At 39.3% G+C, this 19,870-nt stretch overlaps 1 protein-coding gene across 11 annotated transcripts in view; it reads left to right on the forward strand.

Annotated features, from left to right (window-relative positions):
- ZBTB20 (zinc finger and BTB domain containing 20) overlaps positions 1–19,870 on the forward strand; it is a 799,736-nt gene that overhangs the window by 709,092 nt on the left and 70,774 nt on the right. The gene's annotated exons all lie outside the window — the stretch shown is intronic.

Below are 19,870 nucleotides of genomic sequence, written 5' to 3' on the forward strand. Positions count from 1 at the left end.
AAAGGATGGAGGAGAGTTCCCATCATGGCTCAATGGTTAATGAACCCAACTAGTATCCATGAAGACGAGGGTTTGATCTGGGGCCTCACTCAGTGGGTTAAGGATCTGGTGTTGCCATGAGCTGTGGTGTAGGTCACAGACACGGCTCGGATCCTGCATTGCTGTGGCTATGGTGGTATAGGCCAGCAGCTACAGCTCCTCTTCAACCCCTAGCCTGGGAACTTCCATATGCCACAGGTACAGTGCTAAAAAGACAAAAGACAAAAAAACAAACAAACAAAAAAAAAAGGACAGAGAGAGTGCTCCATAGGGAATTTGAGGTGCTAGCAGATTGTCTAATCAGAGGTATTCTGAAGAAGAAGTGTTAACTAAATTAACCTATTTAACCATAACTAAGAGAGGTAGATTATAGGAAAAGATGGATAAGTGCCTCAACCCCTAAAATGCATAAAGGAATGCATGCAAGAAGAAAAAACTATGAGCCTTAGGACAATGCCTTTTGAGGGACAGCATAGTTAGGAAGATAGTAAAGAGATATTGAGGGAATCATTGAAGGATAAGATTGAGCCAAGGTTTTAAGTTACAGAGGGCAAAGACAAAGGAAAAAGCCATTTTGAGAAGCTTTGTAGGGAAACAAGAAACTTGAAGGAACCTTGCAGGATCATCTCAGCCAATACCCAAATTCTGTGTGTGGGGCAGGGGAGGGAAACCTCAAAGAGCAAAGTCATCATATAAACAGAGCTGATTTATAGGAGAACCAAAAGTAGGGCACAGGGGTCTTTGATCTTGGTCACGAGCTACTTCCACTGTGCTGTGCTGCCTCTGTGAAGGACCTATGCAGTCACTTCTTGAAAATGTCCTGAAGTAGGCAAAGAAAAGCTGAATTTGTAAAGGCCAGACTGACACAAACTGACTTGTGTAAATCCATTGATAAAAGAAAAGGAGAGGGTGATGTTGAAATCTCCATCACTGTTTCAGCTCTGGCCAGGATGGTCGAAAGAAGAAGGGAAGTGAATAGTTTTGAGTATTTCAGAGCAAATTCTTATTGCCCGCTAAGTATCAGAATCATATGTGTAAGCAGACATGACATGCACAGCTACACATTTTGCAAGTGTAGAAGCATATATATATTGTTTAAATATCGACTCTTTTCAACTTGATCCTTAATAGTGAAGGAAAATTAAGGAGTAGCATGTTGAATTAAAATAATTAAAAATTGAACCTAGATTTGGTTGGTTAAAAAAAAAAAGTGGGGAACTGAGACTGCCCTTCATTCTAAACTAAACTGAGAGACTGGTTTGCTTTGGATCTTGACTGGCTTCCTTCAGTACAGCCATGCAAAGCCCTGGCCACTGCTATAGTCCAGAAGACATACCATGCTTTGCTTGCTAAATATTTTTAAATCAGGCCCTTTTTTTCAGGAAAACCTCCTAGGTTTTGCCTGAGTAAGGACCATAAACTTGAGTCCATGCTAAGGACTCAAGTGAGAGATGGAGGAGATTCTGTGCAATTGTGACACATTGAAGGGGGCTCTCCTGCATAATGTGATCCATGTCCTTAGGAATAGAGCTTTGCTCCCATGTTAATACATTCTGGAAATTGCTCAAGAGGCAGCTTTGGCATTAGAATAGCAACTTTCAAAGCACTGAACGTCAGCACTTCTATTTCTCCTTCTTCTTGGCGTGCATTACATAAAGCTGGAAAGACTAATTGGCTAAATGAAGGGACTCAGTGTCGCAGAGTTGAAATCCTGGCATGTAAATGGAGAGGTGGGGAGAGACTTTGCATGCATATCTATATGGCCTCCCTTTGTGAATTATCATAATAGAAATGGTTCTGCCCCTTCTTTAGTTTCCCTGTGAGATGAGTTGGGGTGTGAAGTGCATGGCACAGAAATTCACCATGCTTTATATCTATGATTATTTGTCTCTGTGTGCATCTTTTCCACTCCTAAATTGCATGTTTACCTAAGGTTGCTGAATAATACATTGTTTTAAAAGATGTGTCCCTGAATTAAGGTTATTATGTGACAATTATAATATGGCTGCATACAGCTGAATACTGTAAGGGGAAGAAAAATCAGTAAATGACATTTTTAAAAGCAAACAAGGAAATAAATCTCTTATTTATTTTATAGGTGTTAGATCTGCTTCCTTGACCTCTGCCAAGCATATATAAAGACTGATCAGTGAGATCAAACATTTCCCATGAGACTGGTTCCCTTTGACAGCAGTCAACTTTAGCATGTGGGGTGTTTGAGTTCTTGTATCACACATAGGGTTTTTGTGAAAGAATATTTCAAGATAAGCTCTACAACTCATTTTTAACTTTTATAAAAAGCTGAAGTCTAGGACCATTTGGTCTACCTACCACTTTACCTAAATTGCTGTAGACAAAAGGAGACCACCAAAGTGTTTCATAAAACTTATGATAGGACATCACAGTACTTCATATGAGCATTTAACATTCTGAAATATGTCAGAATTTTATACTAACCTAAATCCCTGATGTTTCTCAAGCCCCCTTTTAAAATGTTTAATCTGAATTATAGATGGAGAACATCTATTAACACATCATCTTACTGATAACCATTATCAAATCACCTCTTAAAATATTTTGGGCAAGGAAAGAGGGAGAATTCTTTGACCTCTTCCCTGAACTCTCTCTAAGCTTTTTCCCATGTCCATTAATTATGGAACTCTGAATCTCAAGGCTGATATTAAAAAATGGAGTGAATTTAAGTTATCCACTTCCTTGTTAACTGTTGTCATCATTTTATTTTTAAAGCACATTGTGTGCTTAGCAAAATTTATGAAAGCAGAACTAGATACAGTGATGGTCTACAATATAAATACCCACAGACTAATAATTGTTAAAGTGTTGATTAAGTAAATAATTTGAAATCACCAAGTACTGTTGTATGAGGTTTTGTGGTCAGAGAGTGTTCCATGGAAGCTTAATGCTGAAAGGAGGTCTTGGCAATTCAACTGAAAGCTAGGTGAGTTTGTAACATTGGTAAAACCAAATTTGAGAATGGCAAATTTAACTTTTAAAGGTCAGATATTAAAATGTTGCCCTTTGACCATGGAAGAAAAGGCCTTGGCCTTGAGAAGAACTTGGGTAGGGCTAGGCTCTTATAAGCTAATAAATAGGAAATGCCATTTCCGTGTTGCCTTCTACCCAAGAAGGGGATAAAATGCAGTGAACTTTGACTATTGTCAGTCATTGATCATGCCTCTCTAAATGTGAATGACCTTAAATATATATACCATCTTTTGGCCCAGTAGCTTATCATATAATTTCATTCATCTCATCAGTAAATGAATGTACACAAATATGAATGAATATAAATGTACAGGTATCCTTCTCTCTAAATGGGAACTGGGAAAGCTGAGGCTTAGTGTTACCTATATAATCAGTGAGAATCAAAACCAGAAATAAGCTTGATGTCTGGAATCCACAGCCTGTTTTTTCCAGGGCCAAGTGGAGCAAGTTATGTTTAGTTTGATTTTAATCCATTTCAGAATCTGGACCTCTTACAAAATGTCTGATTGTATCTTGTTTTTCCTGTAGATTTCTAGAAAGGGAGTTACAGTTGGGGGTGGAGGGTATATCTATTTTCTGACAATGAAATGTTTTTGCTCTTATAATCTCATCAGCTGAATTACCAGAAAATTCATATTCTGTGTCAAACTCACACAAGGTGAGTAATGACAGGTGGCATTATATTCACAAAATGTACCTTCTTGCTGTGTGTTCCTCACATGTCAGACTAAAGTTGCTTTTACAAAGCTGTAACTGGAGATTACATAAGGTCCTGCCATGAGGTTTGTAGATCTTTGACACCAGAGAAGCAGAAGCAACAGCTCCAAAGGAGTCTCTACCCTTTGTTGTGTTTGAGCAGCTGCCATTTCAAGAAATCCCAGGACAAGGTAGGAAAGCCACAATTTGAACAGAAGATGCAGTGGTCTGAGCAAAACATAGTTCATCTTTCATTTCTCTTCATGTTTTTATCCTTCTGTCATGCCTCATTTTTTTTTTAATCCGATGTCATGAGGAAGACAGAAAAACTGATTTAAATAGAATAAGGATTCCTCAGACTTCATTTACTTTGGTGTTCAGCAGGGCTGGAGAGAGGCTGCAGAAGCAGCTGTGGGACAGAGGTACCCTGGTGCTTGGCCCAGGGCTTGCAACAGATGAGGCCTCATGGTCATTCAGTGAGACACTGTACCAGAATATGGCTAGAAACACAGTGAAGTGTCAAGGGAGTGAGAGGAAGAAACAGAATAATGTCAGCCAGACAAGGGACATTGAGAGGTTCACTGACCACAGAGAGCTGGAAAAAAAAAAGAAAGAAAGAAACTATAGTGTTAAAATGACTTTAATGTCTTCTTTTCCCCTTCATCAGGAAATTAGTGTTCTGAAAGTTATGTTTTTGAGTGTGTCCTGATGTATGTTTAAATCAGGAATGCATTTTTATGGCTGGGTTATAAACCCATCATAATGGTGTGGGGTTAAAATGGAATGCCTTCAAAAGATAACCTATACCTACTGCAGACTTGAAACTCTATTAGCCCAGCTATTAAAACCAGGAGGACAAACTGTTTCTTCCCTGGATACAAAAGCTGTTAGGCTACAGCCTGACCCAGTACAAAAGTTTTCTGAATCTCTCTCCACTTTACAAAACGTCGGCTCATTGCTGCCGTCTGCAGTGAAGCTGTTTACAGCTCTGTGCTAAGTGGAAAGTTCAAATCAATTATTGTCCATTAGAGTTTAGGTATAACTGATGAAATATCCCCAGAGGAGTATTGTAAATGTATCAAGACGTCCTTCCCCATTATAGAAATGGGGACGCATAGTAAATTACTTACCTTCTCTCTTACCCTTAATGCCTCTGAAAGGCTGCTGGGCAGACAGAGCTTATCTTGCCTTGCTGGGATTTCAAGTGAGGACTTTACTATTTGGTGAACATGTGTAGTGAGTCGACAGAAATTTCAGGTTCCAGCTCCCTTTATAGCCCCACTAAACTCCCTTGTGGACATGAAGGCCTAAGAAAGAGAAGATATGAAAGAGAACCCTAAAAAATGCTTAAAACTGCAGCCCAGAAGCCCCCTGCTATCAAGTTCTTCTAGAAATGATTAGATTCTTATTAATCAAATAGGAAAAGCTTTAGCCAAATTTTCAGCAAGTGGCAGTAAGATTTAATGTCAGATAATTTGTGCCAGGATGCTCTCTCCTTAAACTAGGTCTCTACACCAAGCTGCAGCCGGGCAGTAAAGGAGACCCACTCACTGCTCAAGTGTGAGAGGGATAGCATTCATTTCCCAGATCCCATTATTCAGTTACAGAGTTGAACAGTGCCTTCCACCCTGTGAAGACCACAACTAAGAGAAAAAAAGAGGGTCTAATTTGTGATGTGCTATGACAGGAGATGGAATAGCGGTGCTTGAGTTTCTTTTAAGGTTGTGTTTACTTAGTCTCTCCCCTTAGTTCTGCCCGTAGCTATGTCTGTGCCCTGGAGATCCTAAGGCTGAAATACATGTGGACTCATCTTGTCATAGGGAAGCCCGGGTCTTATTCCTTGAGGTACTATGATTTTTCAAAAACCAGAAGTGACAGAAAGGTCAAGGAAATGCATCATTCTCCAGTATCAACCTTACTTCCCCCATGTATACAGGTGGGCAGGACACCTTTTTATTCAGAGATGGCCCATTTCAGTTCCTGGGGCTCCACTGCGGGAAAGTAGCGGAACACAATTCCAGCACAATCCCACAAGCCAGTCATAATGGGGATAAGAAGCATCTTTCAAATGCAGCCCTGATTTCTTAGTATTTCTTTAACTCCGAGGATAACTCCAAGGATGTTCCTGTCTCCTGACAGCTCTGTCCGTGGTGCTAAGTAGGAAATCGGCTGCATTTCTTCCCTGTGGCCCATACTGCTTACCCCCAACTCTCCTGGGGCTTCCAGTCATCTGTCTATAGAGTTGCTAATTGCTGCACAGTAAACCTGGTTGTGGTGAAAACCAAATTTCCAGGATATTTATTGGGTCAGATTTTTTTCTGCGTCACTCAGGTAATGAGAGATGCCATGTTGTTTTTCACCCTCATCTAGGGAGGGCTGTTGCTTTTTTTTAAATTGCCAAGGAACCCTCTGGAATCTACCTTTGATTCCTAAACCATGGCAACTCCTTTGCCAAATCAGGTATTGTGAAAATTGTCACTCCCTCGAAGTGAGCAATCTGGCTTCGTGCCCGTCCATATCCCCCTCTCCTCAAATGTACACCTAGCGCCACATCACCAGCTTCTAATAATTTATGGTATTCAAAGGATGAGTCCACTTTCCCCTCCACATTTGTAGTAATGGCCCTTGGCCTGCTGCACTCAACATGTGTCTCTTCGTACTCTACCTGGTACATCAGTTGTTTTGGCAACTTGGATTTTATAGTTATTCCCTCTCAGTATTTTAGGGGAATGATTTCACATGCTATGTCTGAAACTAAAATTGAGTGATTAAATCTAAATTCTTTAAAACAATATTATCTAAAGAGAATTTCAAATTTATCCCTTGTCTTAATGACAAAATGCTAAAAACAAAAACAAACAAACAAAAAAAACTGCATAGAGCTATATCTTTCTTTAATGGAGTAAAGCATTTGGATCCTATACCTGAAAAGCAGCCTAAATAATAAAGCATTAAATATATACCCCCAGTACTAAATGTGTGTTTTGACTTATTTTCCTGCCCCATTATTCTGGGTAAGAGTGTCAGTCCTTTTAAAATCAGCTTCCCTGTGCTGAGGCCCATTTTGCCTGCCCTCTCCTGAATATCAGCCAGCACACCCAGAGATTGCTAATATGCTTGCTCAGATTTTAAAGAGTAGTACTGATTTTCAAGTTCCTTTGAGCTGTTATTTGTGTTCCAAATTATCTTACTGCGCCTGTATTAATTTTATGTTTCCAAAAGTAAGCTCCATGTATTTCAAGGCAGCACGGTTTCTTTTTTACATTTTCCAGGGAACTGGTGTTTTTAATGTCATGTGAGGACAACATTACACAATGGATCTTTGGCAGGGATACACAGAAATGAATACCGTGTGCGAACAAACATTAAATGGCAGTCTTAATTACAGAGTTTGACTCTGTTGTTTTTAATGCCCTTCAATTTTATAATTTGATGGAAAATGCATCAACACAGCTATTTTCTTTCTACCCTAAATGATTAAAGATTGATATATCCCCGAGCCATAGTAGCTTGTTAGATCCGTCGGATCAGGTAGGTCTTACATTTCATCCACTAGAGGGCAGTAAGGATACACATCCACACCAACCAATATGTGCAACATATGGTCGATGTGGAAACATAGTAGCCATAGCTTTCCTGTGTATGAAAAATTCCCATTACAGTGTTGCTTCACTTATAATTATATTGAAAGTAAACACTAATTCACAGACGGACTACGCATATTTTATTTCAACATACCCTACTAGTGTTTTGTCTACTCTAGTTTAAAATGCCCTGAGTAATGAAACTTCCACTCCTTCCCTTGGGAAGCTATATCAAACCCCAACTGTTTCACTGCCTGGATTTATTTTAATGTACTCAAGATCTATCAGTCCTCCTTCAAGTTCATTTCAACTCTGTTATGTACTCCCGTTTCTCTCACAATAAAGCTAGTTCAACCCTGGAAAGCAAATGTTCATGGAGCTCCTACTATGTGTCAGGCACTGCTAAGTGACAACTGACAAGGGTTGCAGCTCTGCGTTAGAGGGGTGTGCATGAGTCAGAAAGCTAATGGAGAAGCTCTTCCAAGTTAAACATCCAGAGAGAATTGGGCCTAAGTTCTAAAGTGAGTGATGTATATAAAGCTATCACAGCTTGGGGAAGTTTTTCTTTGTGCTTAGATTTCTGCATCAGAATTCAAAAGGTATTACAAAGGCATAGTAACATCTGATAGCACCTAGAGCACAGTGAGGTGTGCAGCTGACACAGCAGTGGGTTCATGCCAAGGAAATGGCCTGGATGTTTACTAATGAAGGTTTGCACCTTCTCCCTTTTTCAGCTGGTTGTCAGATAAGCCTAGAAGCTGCAGAACCTATACTGGGGCTCTTTATGCTCATTTATGGAGGATAGTAATTGGGTCTGTGCATCTACCCAAGGTAGCAGAACCTTCCTAAAGATCATGTTGGATTGTCTATTTTCTAACATTGACTTTCTGGGTCCAATCTAGGTCACACTTATGCACACTACACTGTGGGAAAGAGGTCCAGGTTCATATGCAATACTCTGATTTGCATCATTAGTTTCTTGGCATATACTTTGATTATTAAGTATCTGAGGGGAGGGGAGGGGAAATCCAAGCCAAGAAAGTTCCTTTAAGGCTAAAACTCACAATTACACAGTTGTTAAAAGACCTTTCTTCCTATGCATTAGAGACATAGCAAGATTTTTTGCTCTATTGAGTATATTCATCTGGAAGGATTTCCATAAAGCTGTCCTGAACATCAACAGCAATCCTGCACTAAACATGTATGCAAACAAGAACTGCTCAGACTCTCAAGAACGAAAATTGAACATTGCGTATATTCTAGAACATGGCATATATTCCAGAAACTACTTTTTTATTAACATCCTTTGAGCCTCTGTAGGAAGTAACCCTATTCCCCAGAGTTTTTGAAATAAAGTGCTTTCCTTTGCCAATTATGAGAGCCAGAACGTGGGTTCATAGGCTGCCTTTTTTCAGGAAAACAGCAAGGAAGGGTACAGAATCTACACAATAGCCTAGCCCAGGTTTTCTATCTCAAACAAAGCTTAGATTTGAAATTTATGTCACCTATAATAAAATCTACATGTGCATTTTACATGGAAGTAATTAAGTACAAATGTGTAACAGCCATTTTTGTGTTTTTGTTTGTTTCAAAATACCAGAGGTGATTAGGCCATATTATGAACTAATTACTTACTTTATTTAAGTTGAAATGAGTTTTTGAGTTATACAAGGGCCAAAATAAGAACTCATTAATCCATTCTGCACATCACTGAAAGGAACGAGACAAAGAAGTTTACGCCTTTATTTTATTGTGTTACAACACACCAATATTTTAAACACTGATGAGGACCCAAGTGGTCAAAACATCAGTATTTGGTAAGAAAATAAAACACATGAACTCTTTTTTCCCCCACCATTTACTCCTTTCAGTGGTATGCTGAAATTCAGAATGAATACCAAAGGGACTAAAATGGTGTGTCTTTTTTAGTACATTTTCCTATGGAAAATTTAAAAGACTCTACAAACATATTTGAAAACAGTAAATACATAACTTACAAAACTCAATATTTTCTTAAATTTGGAAGTAAACCACAGTCATTCTGGGGCTTGGGACTCTGTACACTAAGTTTCAAACCAGAGCATATTTTGGTATTTTGATGGTTGAGTTATAACCCCCTGAAAAGAGGGACTGCTTGTGTGCAGTAAGGACAGCTGCCTGCGGAACTACAAAACGGAGCTACTAAAATAAAACCAGTGTTTACTTGTCACTGCCGGCCAGCCCAGGAGACGTGAGACTCAGTAGACCTCAGAGGCGGAGCTCTGTCAGCCCTCTGTGACTGGGTTTCAGCCTCCGATCTATGCTTGGCCAGATTCTGGAAGAAGAGAAGGGAAACACAATACACTCATGGAATCAAAAACAAGAAAACAAAACAAAACCCTAGATGTTCGAAGCAGATTGAAGATGTCGAAGAACATTTACGATCTGAGGTGACTTCTTCTAATGTTTGATCCTTCGCCCTCCAGGTTCTAATACCTCTTTCAAGTTAGTTTTTAAGGTATTGCCAAAGAATTCATATTACGATGTATCTGATCACACTGACCAGGTGGTTGATATTATTGTCTCAATTTATATTTGCACATGTTCTCTTAGGACATGATTCTCATTATCTGAGACAAAAGTTTAGCATATATTGCTGCCTAAATCACAGCATAGCCTACATATGGGCAAAGTCTAGACTCAAGTATTTTGCAAAGAGGTAGTGGTTCATGCTTTAAAGTATTAAAGGCTAACTTGTTTCCCACCCCTGTAGCAACTGAGGTGACCTGCAATGGAAGCAGTCTCTCTTTTCCCACATGAAAAATGAAGAGAAAATTATCTGTGATTTTCATACCTCAAATGAGTGTCATGAGGATTTGATGAGCTATTCTGTAATTTCAGATTCAGAGAATTCTTTTAGAATTAGTATCTTTTTGGAAGATTGTATTGAGAAGAGCACTTTTAAGTGATGTGTGTAGTAACTAATGGTGACCTTATTCTTATTCCACAACTGGCTACAGCAACACCATTGACTCAATATGAGTGAAACCTGTGTTTTGAATTATTTTTCCCAGGGGCTCAGATGCATGGGTACTAGGCCCTATGATCTCTCTTGGCAGTGCTCCATTTTAACCTAAAATAGAATCTTTGACTATGAAATAAGGTTTTTCTCTACACCAAGAAGTGTAGTCATTGAACAAATGTTTGTTGAGCAAGTGCTATGTGTGGAGCACTATACTGGGCAGTCTTATTTGTAAGAAAACTGAATTTATGTTGTTAACCTCATGGAACCCATGTTCTAACCAAGAAAACCAGCCAGACAAAACTGGAGCTTTAGATTTGAAAGGAGCCTTCACTTTACAGATGAAGGCATTTAAGCCTAGACAGCTCAGTCATTTTGCCCAACTCAACACATCTAATTAATATCAAGAGCCAGAACCAGAGCTCAAAGCTGCCAGTCATCATGCTAATGTTCTGTCTACTGCATGTCCCTTCTCACCCTGAGTCAGAGGGAATGAGCTGAGCAGAGACCAACCCCACAACTTAACATTGTCAGGATTAACTTCAAGGGGCTGAGCTGACCAGTCTTCAGTGGTATTTTATCAGTAGGAAGAAACTATGAAAATTAAATGTTGGAGTTCCTATCATGGCACAGCAGAAATGAATCCGACTAGGAACCATGAAGTAGCGGGTTCGATCCCTGGCCTCACTCAGTGGGTTAAGGATCCGGTGTTGCCATGAGCTATGGTGTAGGTCGCAGACGCGGCTCGGATCTGACATTGCTATGGCTGTGTGAGGCATGGGCTGGCAGCTACAGCTCCAATTAGACCCCTAGCCTGGGAAACTCCATATGCCAAGTGTGCGGCTCTAAAAAAAAAAAAAAAAAAAAAAAAAGACAAAAGACAAAAAAAAGAAAAAAAAGAAAAGAAAGAAAATTAAATGTTATAGTCAGTATTGCTGCAAAGGAAGATAAAGAGAGTCCAGTCAATACGTACATATGTTGTGAGACTTTTAACACAATGAGAAGTTTTTTCTCTTGAGTCTAGACAATACCCTCTGATATTTTTCTCACATCCTCTTTGTTCTCGGGCACTTACTGGTTTTTTAGTTCAGTTAAGCAAGGACATCATGACATGGCTTTGACAGGTTCCCTGATGCTACATCCTCAGGCCTTATTTGGGGTGAGATTGTCAAATTGGTGCTGAGGGAAAGTTAAGTCTTGAGAATGGAAGTATTCTTAAATAATAAAAGAATTTATTCTCAGAGGATTATTTCAGTCCTTTCTAAATAATATCAAACCTCACTGATTTTTCATTGGAAAGTGATAAATCACTATTTGGGTAGTCTATCTCCAAGGGAATATTTGTGAAAGCAATGAGTTCCCAGTCAGTGTTTTAGAAACCTATTACAACTGTGGCTAAAATCCTGGAAAAAGAAAAAGGGGAACAGAAATGTAAAGAAGAAAATGGAAGAAGGATTATAGATGACTTTATTCTTACCTGAATTTTTAATAATACACATAAAGAGCTCCTATTTACTTATAAACATGTGCAATAATCCTGAATGTATAAAGAATAACTAGCCCCACTGTGCAAGGACAGAAATTAAGATATGGGGATTTGCCAACATATTCAAAGGCATAAATAGTTTTGAAAGTCTTCTTATTTTTATTATGGGAACAGAAAGCTCCTAAAATATATTATCATAGCATTTAGTTTAGCAACACTCTTACATCACAAAGTCTCCTGCAACTTCACTTAAACTCTTCAAAATATGGAGGAAACCAAGCTATTGAGGACTAAATCACCCAGCATCTGGGAAAGTTACCCTGGATTTTTCTCTAGTTCCTCTTCTCCCCTTCACTATGCTTCTCCCTGCCATCCAGATCTTTCCTGTGTTTCCCATCATTTGACTTGGTAACCCATTTTGATAACCCAATCATCATTAGCATTATTAAGGCAGAGAGGTTGGCATCCACAACATCCTTTCACTTCTTAGATGTTACTGTCATTGAAACATAAGAGTTTAGATTAGGAAAACTAAGAATAAATCCTTAGATGGGTTGACAGAGAAGAAAGGGTTGCTATTAGGATAAATTCTATTCAGTGACACTCTACTAATGTTTAACTGCATGTGTTGCTAGCCATATGCCTTTACCCTCTCATGATCTGCTTGCTTCTTTTGTACCTTCTTAATGACACCTGAGGTCATCTTATGTAAAGTTGTGGATGTTCACATAGTTTCTTAGCAAGAAACTGCTATCCACATAACTTAGATATGGAGAAAAATGAAGAACAAGACTTTATGTAGTTATAATAGCTGACTCTGGTCATTTTAAGCTGTTTATACATCAGGTCACTGGGAAGAAAAGAGCAACAGTGAAGTAGCATAGCTTTGGAAGCAGGTAATCCTGAGTTCAAATTCCAAGTCTGCCACTTACCAGGCCCGGGTGACCTTTGTTGAATTACTTCCCCTCTCTGAACTTCTCTGATCCTTAGTTCTCTCATCAGTTAACATGGATATGATAACAATTGATAGAGAGAAAGACATGACTTATGCATGTGACTGTAGGTTTGAGAATTTGTGGCACTTCTAGCCCAGCATGCCTGCTATTGGTACTCCAGTTAGCCCCTAGTTTGTCATGAGAAAAGCCCATGGAGCTTTCAGCTCAGCATTCACCTTCTGATCACAGGACCAGGAAATTGTTATGTAGGACACAATTGTCCTTTCCTAAATCCAAGAATTATGCTTTCCTCCAGACATCCTAGTTTTCACTGAATAAACCACTATAGACTTATTATCCATGAATTTAGCTAGGCCTTCGAGATACTATTCCTGTCGTCAACGTTTAATGAATTTTAAAGTTTACTGTATAAAAGCCTTTTTTTTTTACTTTGTCTTAAATTATTCCTTTTAAAGAGTCATAAGATGTTTTCTAATTCACATATATTAGAATCTGATAAACAAATCCACAGTATTCACTGTACCCAGGCCTTTCATTTTTTAATAGACATTTTATCATATTCCTTCCTGGATTGGGTCATTATAAATGGAAGCCTTCATTTTCTGTCATGATCATTTTCATTGATTCTGAGCTTTCGCCTATTCTTATTTATGTATTTTTGTTTGTTTATTGAAGTACTTCATCCAGAAACAGTGTCCACAAATGGGCTACCATTATCTTCTACTAGAGTTGTTATCACTTGACTCCCCCTTCCTCTGTCAAAATTGCATCCTAAGTATGCTCTGGGCTCAAACCAGAATGATCTTAATGTGAACACAATTGTATTTGAGCCAAGGTTCAGCTTCAAGGCAGCTGGCAAAATGTTTAACAAACAGGTCCAAAAGGAAGAATCATAACAAAATGTGATTCTCTCTGTGGCAAAGTGAGAAACTTGCTTGAAGGGAAAGGTAGAGACTGAAATTTTTGCTCATTTTGCAGATCCTAAGGCAGAGGGACAAGGTTATGCTTTCTATCCAGTTTGTTCCACTGGAGCTGGAACTTGGACTTGGAGCCCTAGTGGGTCCAGAACCAAGTCTAGGTTGAGCTGGCTAACCCGGGTGGCAGTGAAAGGCTGGGACAATTTGGACATTTTGACAATTCCAGCAGAAATCTGCAACTAAAAAGCTTAAACCTTCTTACTTCTACATTAGCATCGCTAGCACGAAGTAAGATTTGAACTTTACATGACTCATTGTGAGTGGGTGGCAACCTACTGTGGAGGCAATCTGTGAACCCGAGGTCAACATCCTGGTGAGAAATCTCTGCAGGTAGCAAGGGATACAGCCAGTCAGCACTGCGATAGAAGATCCATGTCCTCTTCAGCTTAGTCAGAGCACTTCCTGCTTTGTTTCTGATCCTGTTTCTAAGGATATTTGGCACAGTGTTTGGCTTGTACTTGGCACCACCGTCTTTGGGAAATAAGAATGCCTTACATGTGTACAGTGCTCTGGAGAACAGTTTTACACAGAGTATCCTTCTTGTTCCCTCTCGACTCTATTGTAACTGTTCATGTTCCCATTTTATGGATGAGGAAAACTGATGGAATTATATGTGCAAGTGTAGCAAGTAAGTTTTAGAGCAAGGACTGCTCTTAGGTCTTTTCTGTGTCACTACCACAATGATTTAACAGGTCATCTCCAGACACCATCCTAAAAATACACTTTTTTTCCATTTTCCCCTAAATAGACTTGCTTATACTTATTGTTGATCAGAACTGTTTGGGAGAGCAACAAGCCTCATGAGATCATCATGAAAACGTGGGCTTTTAATACCCAGAATACCAATAACACAGAGATTTCTCTGTGTTTCCACCATCCATAACATGGGGAGGATGTTCAATGAGCCTAGCACGGACCTTATGTCTGGACATTCAATCTGGAGAAGAGGTCGTCTATCCCAACTCTTCCTTCTCTTTCTGAATTTCCTTTCCATTAAAATCCCACTCCCACTCCCCAATTCAAATAATATTTAATAACTTTAATATTTTAATAACTCAGGGGCAGCCGTACCTCACATCTTTCTGTGCCCTTCCCTTCCTCCTAAGGGGCAGAATCCCTGAGTGATCCTAGTAAGTTCTGAAAAGCCTTAGCAGGGTAGATAATGGGTAAAGATCATTGCATTTCAGCTCCCTGATCCATTACACTCCTGCCTTTCACCAGCATGCAGAGCCTCGTGTTTTTTTTTCTTCTAACAGAATAAATTAAATATGAAAGAGAAGGACTAATGTAATTCAAATAAACATGTTAATGACCCTATTTTTCCATTTGGTAACCAGACCGGATGTGGTGGAATGCCAGTTTTTTACTGAGCCTGTAATTTAAAACTTTCAACAAGGACACTTTTTTCCCCTTTTATTTCCATCCTCCACTCCCACCGCCTTTTATTCTTACAGATACTCCTTACTGTCCAATTAGTTTTGGAACATGAAAACTGTCCTCATGGCTGCCTGGAGTCACTGGGGACCTGGGCTGGTTTATCTCTGTGGGATGGCTTGGAAGTCTCGGGTTTCACTGGCGATTTCCCTGCTAGAGCTCTGTGCTGTTGGTGGGATGCGCACAAGGAGGGGGCGCGATTCACACACCTCCCCTCTGGCCCCCGAACCCCATTTTGTGAAGTTTTGATGATGTTTTGCCTGCACATGATTTGCTGCTCTGGGCAGTACTTGTACATCACATTTGGAAACGGGGAGAGTTTAATGTGTTGTTAACCCTGTCAGTAGCCATCCGTTCCAGTACACTTTTCTACGACTCAAAGCCATCTTCTGAAAGCTTGTTATCATCCAACTGAACCTCTTCCTGACTCAGTGTCCCCCACATGACCCCTGAGTTTCTTTCTTTCCCTGTCCAACTCTAAGCTCCTTGTCTCCCTCTGCACCCCAAGAGTAGTCATGTTCCCCAGTATCCCCTACCCCTCCTCCAGAAAACAAAACCCAAAATGAAGCCCTTTCTCTCCTCCAAATTTCTTATTTGCCACCTGCCTGCTACATTCACCCCTCCATTAGCTATAGACCCTGACTTTTCTCCAAAAGTGTGTGTGCATTTGATCCCTAATTTCTCTTCCACCCCCAAAATGTGCTGCCCCTTTGGCATTTTACCTGCTAGAACCAGCTCTCTTGTTTCTTTTGCTTTGGTCAGTTTCCAGTGTTTGAAGGAAAACTTTTTGATCTGAATACATTTCCGGTTTTTTTTTCCCCCAATTTACATGGGAGGGAGGAAAGGAGGGGAGAGGGGGCTCTGGCCCTGTTACTTCCTGTTTGTTTTGGTTCTGGAGAATGCAGACCATCTGTGCCTCTCGGAAACTAGTCTACAGCCATCGTGCTGATTCCGATATTTAACTTCTTAGTTTTTCCCTTGTTTCTCTCTAAATAATTTTCTATTCCTCCTCCAAAAACTCCAAACCCCTCATTAAATATTTCTTCCTGAAATTTCTTATCTTAATAGTACCTCTGGATACAGTTCCATTCCCATTAAGGCCAGGATTCAAATTAAGTAAACAATAATGGGAGAGGAAAAAAAGAGAGAGAAGGGAGAGAGGAAGGAGTAGGAGAAAGAAAAAAAAAAAGTAGGTTCACTTTTTAGAAATGGATTTTACCGATTCCTAGACCCAAGTTCCTGTGTCCTCAAATCCATCGTTGAGGTTCAGCCTCACCTGTCAGGTGGACTTGCATTTTTCTGAAGACACATCTGTGGACGTTGGATCTCTCTAAAAGTGATCAGAGAGAGTCCCTCAGGAGTTTATTTTTCCAGCCACACAGATTTTGGTTAAGGTCGTACTCTCTCATCGTAACCAAGGCGGTTATTTCCCACAACTGGTAGAGAGCTCTCTTTTTAGAGAGCTGCTCACCAAATCCCAACATGTAGTCACCTTATGTAAAAGTCCTGTGTTCTGGATTACAGTTTTCATGAAGTTTCACCCACGAAGGTCTCAAAGAAACTAAATCTTCTTTTGGTAGGTGACTCTTAACTCCATAATAGATGAAAATTCAACTTTTTTTATAAAACAAATAAACTGATTCCAGAGTAGCAAATTCCCATCTTCATGTCAAATGTCATTGCAATTTAGGACACAGTATTTTCCCCATTCATCTTTAAAAAAAAAAAAAAGGACTTTGATTTCTTTTTCCTTTAGTACTTAAGGTCAGAATTTTAAAAACTAAATGGATTCCAGGCTTCAAACTCCCAGAATTTTATTTCAGCTAGTCCAAGTTTAAAATGTGCTAGGAGCTGTGGCCTCCATGGAGCACCAGACTGGTATAGGACTGTGGGCTTTCTGAGCTATGGCCTTGGGTCTCCATCCACACCCCTTCAGCAGCTCCTGCTTGTTCCTGCCATAGTGCCTTCAGCCATGAACATACCATTTAATCAGTGGTGTATGAAAATGGGCCTGGTACAGTCAGCAATAGCTAGGCCAAAATCGATTGGCTATTTTTGAAAGGAAAAAAAGAGGACAGAAAATTGCTCTTTTAATCTAGGTAAATCAAATCGTGCCTGCCTGCCTTCCACCTGTAGCTAAGTGCAGGCAAGAACATTTGGATTGATGACAGTATTTCTTTGTGCTTCTTTATTTGTGCTTATCCACTTGGGGTAAAAGCACCAGGGTATCTTCAGAACTGAGTTGTCAAATTCACCTGAGAAGGCTTGTGCTCTTTTCCTCCTAGGGGAAAAAAAAAAAAATGTATCTTCCCTTTTGCCCCTTTGAACGTATTCTGCTCTGATTCAAGATTTCCCGCCTTTTTTTTTTTCCTCCCATGAAATCATATCTGACTGTGACATCACAGTGTGCTTCTTTGGGCAGCCTTGTGATATAGGGGGGTGAGAACCGTAACTGGGTTAATGGAGCGCATCCGGAGGTTGGGCTGGTGCTGCTCTCCCACTAGGCAGCCCTGCCCTAGGCCGTGCAGAAGCAGCAGACACCCACTTGGGAGGAGCTCTTTTCCCCACCATGGGTTCTTTTTTAAACTCTGGGGCTTTCTCTCTCTCTCTCTTTTTTTAAATATATTACTAACCAATGAAATTAATTTTTTAAAAGAAAGCTGGGTTTTGTTTTTCAAACTGCAAGGGGGGGGAGGATGGGGAGGTGGGAATGTACTGGCAGGTTTGTTCTATAGCATTGATTTGTAACCAACAAAGGAAATGTCTACTTATGAGACACGAATCAATGCAGCCAGACTGCAAAAGTGCAAACAGAGATGTGAGAAAATTATTCAGTCGTTAGTCTTTTGGAATGTAAAACATGGAGTCTTTGGATCATTCTAATACTCAAAAAAAAAAAAAAAAAAAAGTGTATCATTGGAAGGAAGGGGAGACCACAGTGACCGGTTCTAATTCTGTCAAGTTTGTTCTCTCATGATTATGGAAAGGTCAAGCAAGATTATAAGATTCCTAAAGGATTAGCAATGTTAGGAATGAATTTCAGAACTCATTAACCATGTTCTCAAGTGCTGTCGTGGAGAACGGGTGGAAGACCAATGTACAACCTTGGTTGCTATCAAATTGACAGTTTCTCGCAAACCTCTTGATCCAAAAGTAATCTATAACAAGTAGTCCTGGCACTTACTTAGTATTTTTATCATAAAAGCACATGACAAGAGTCAACAAAGAAGTCAAACAAGTAAAAATGTAACTATAGGAAACCAAAGATGTCTGTTTTGTACAACTTTACCAGTTTGGATAAACTGGTAAAAAAAAAAAAAAAAAAACAATCTGAATTGCCTGAAAGTATGAATCATGGAATATTTTATTGTGGTTTGAACTGAGATTTCAAAGTGTTAACAGACAGAGTTTCTTATGCACTGACTTCAATAAATAAGAATTGTCAGTAGCATATCAGGTATGTATATTTTTAAATATTTTAAGTTTTTGTTTTCCCCTCCTAGAGGTTAAACAAGGCTTTCCCTTCTCCCTCCCTCCCAACAATCTTCCCACTATTAGCTTATTTAGAAATCCTATTTTCAGAGTTAGGAAAGAGGTAAATTTCAACAAAATCCCTACCCCAACTGTCACAGATTATGAATTACCCTGATTTCTCCTTTAGAGGAAAGGGAAAAAAGATGATCAGATGTTACTTTTCTGAATGCTTAAGTTAACATAAATAGCTTTATGATTTTTAAATGTTTTTCTAATATCCAGTAAAGCCAGAGCCCTGTTCAAAATCTAGGGGAAAATTGGAAGACCAGAGAGATTTTCTAACTTGACTGTATACTTTTGCTTCCTTCCCCATGATGAAGTCAATTACCAAGACTCTCCCACCTTATCCTAAAAAACATGCTATTTCTTTACTTCTCTATGTTATCACCACATGTTAGCTACATTGCCCCCGCAGAAATCGAGAGGGTGAAATGGAATGGATCAGAGACCTACAAATAAAGTGATTGGGAATGGATCTCTGGGTAACCCTTTTGAAAATAAGAACCCTTGACCTTCAAACATCAAAATGAGCGTCCCCAAGTTTCCAACCAAACCCTTGCAGGCAAGGTTGTCTTTATAGCACTCATTTATATCTGATTTTCCAATCCAAAACAGACAGAAAATACACCTAGCATAAAGGGTTGGAAGGAGATGGCTTCTAAAAATTGGGACAGTAACACTAATGAGCTATGTCAGTGGATCCCAGGCTGCAGCTCCTGTGGCTGTTAGACTGAGCAGTAAGAGATGAGGCTGATTCTCAAGAGAAATAAAAGTGTTATAACTGAAAAACAGGAGCAATGGGTATTTACAAGGATGGCCCAATACCACAGGAAAAAATGTAAATGCTATCAGCCTATTCTGTTTAAGAAACACAGGGATATGTAAATGTTTTCTATTTGAAAAAAAAAAAAAGTGTAACTCATACTTTATTGCTTAAAAAGGCAAGTTTGTGTCATTAAAAAATATATATATATGGAACATTTCATTCCCCAGGATAGCTTCTTTTATTCTTTTTTTTTAATTTGGAAAAAAATGAGACATGGTTTCATAGTGACATTAAAAACCAATCCAGCCAAAACTACTCAAGACAAACACCTTAGAAGGAATGATATTTATTCTTGAATATTTGTTCTAGTCTAGAGTTCTTAAAATAAAGA

This window comes from Phacochoerus africanus, chromosome 1 (genome assembly GCF_016906955.1).
Source record: "Phacochoerus africanus isolate WHEZ1 chromosome 1, ROS_Pafr_v1, whole genome shotgun sequence".
NCBI lineage: Eukaryota > Metazoa > Chordata > Mammalia > Artiodactyla > Suidae > Phacochoerus > Phacochoerus africanus.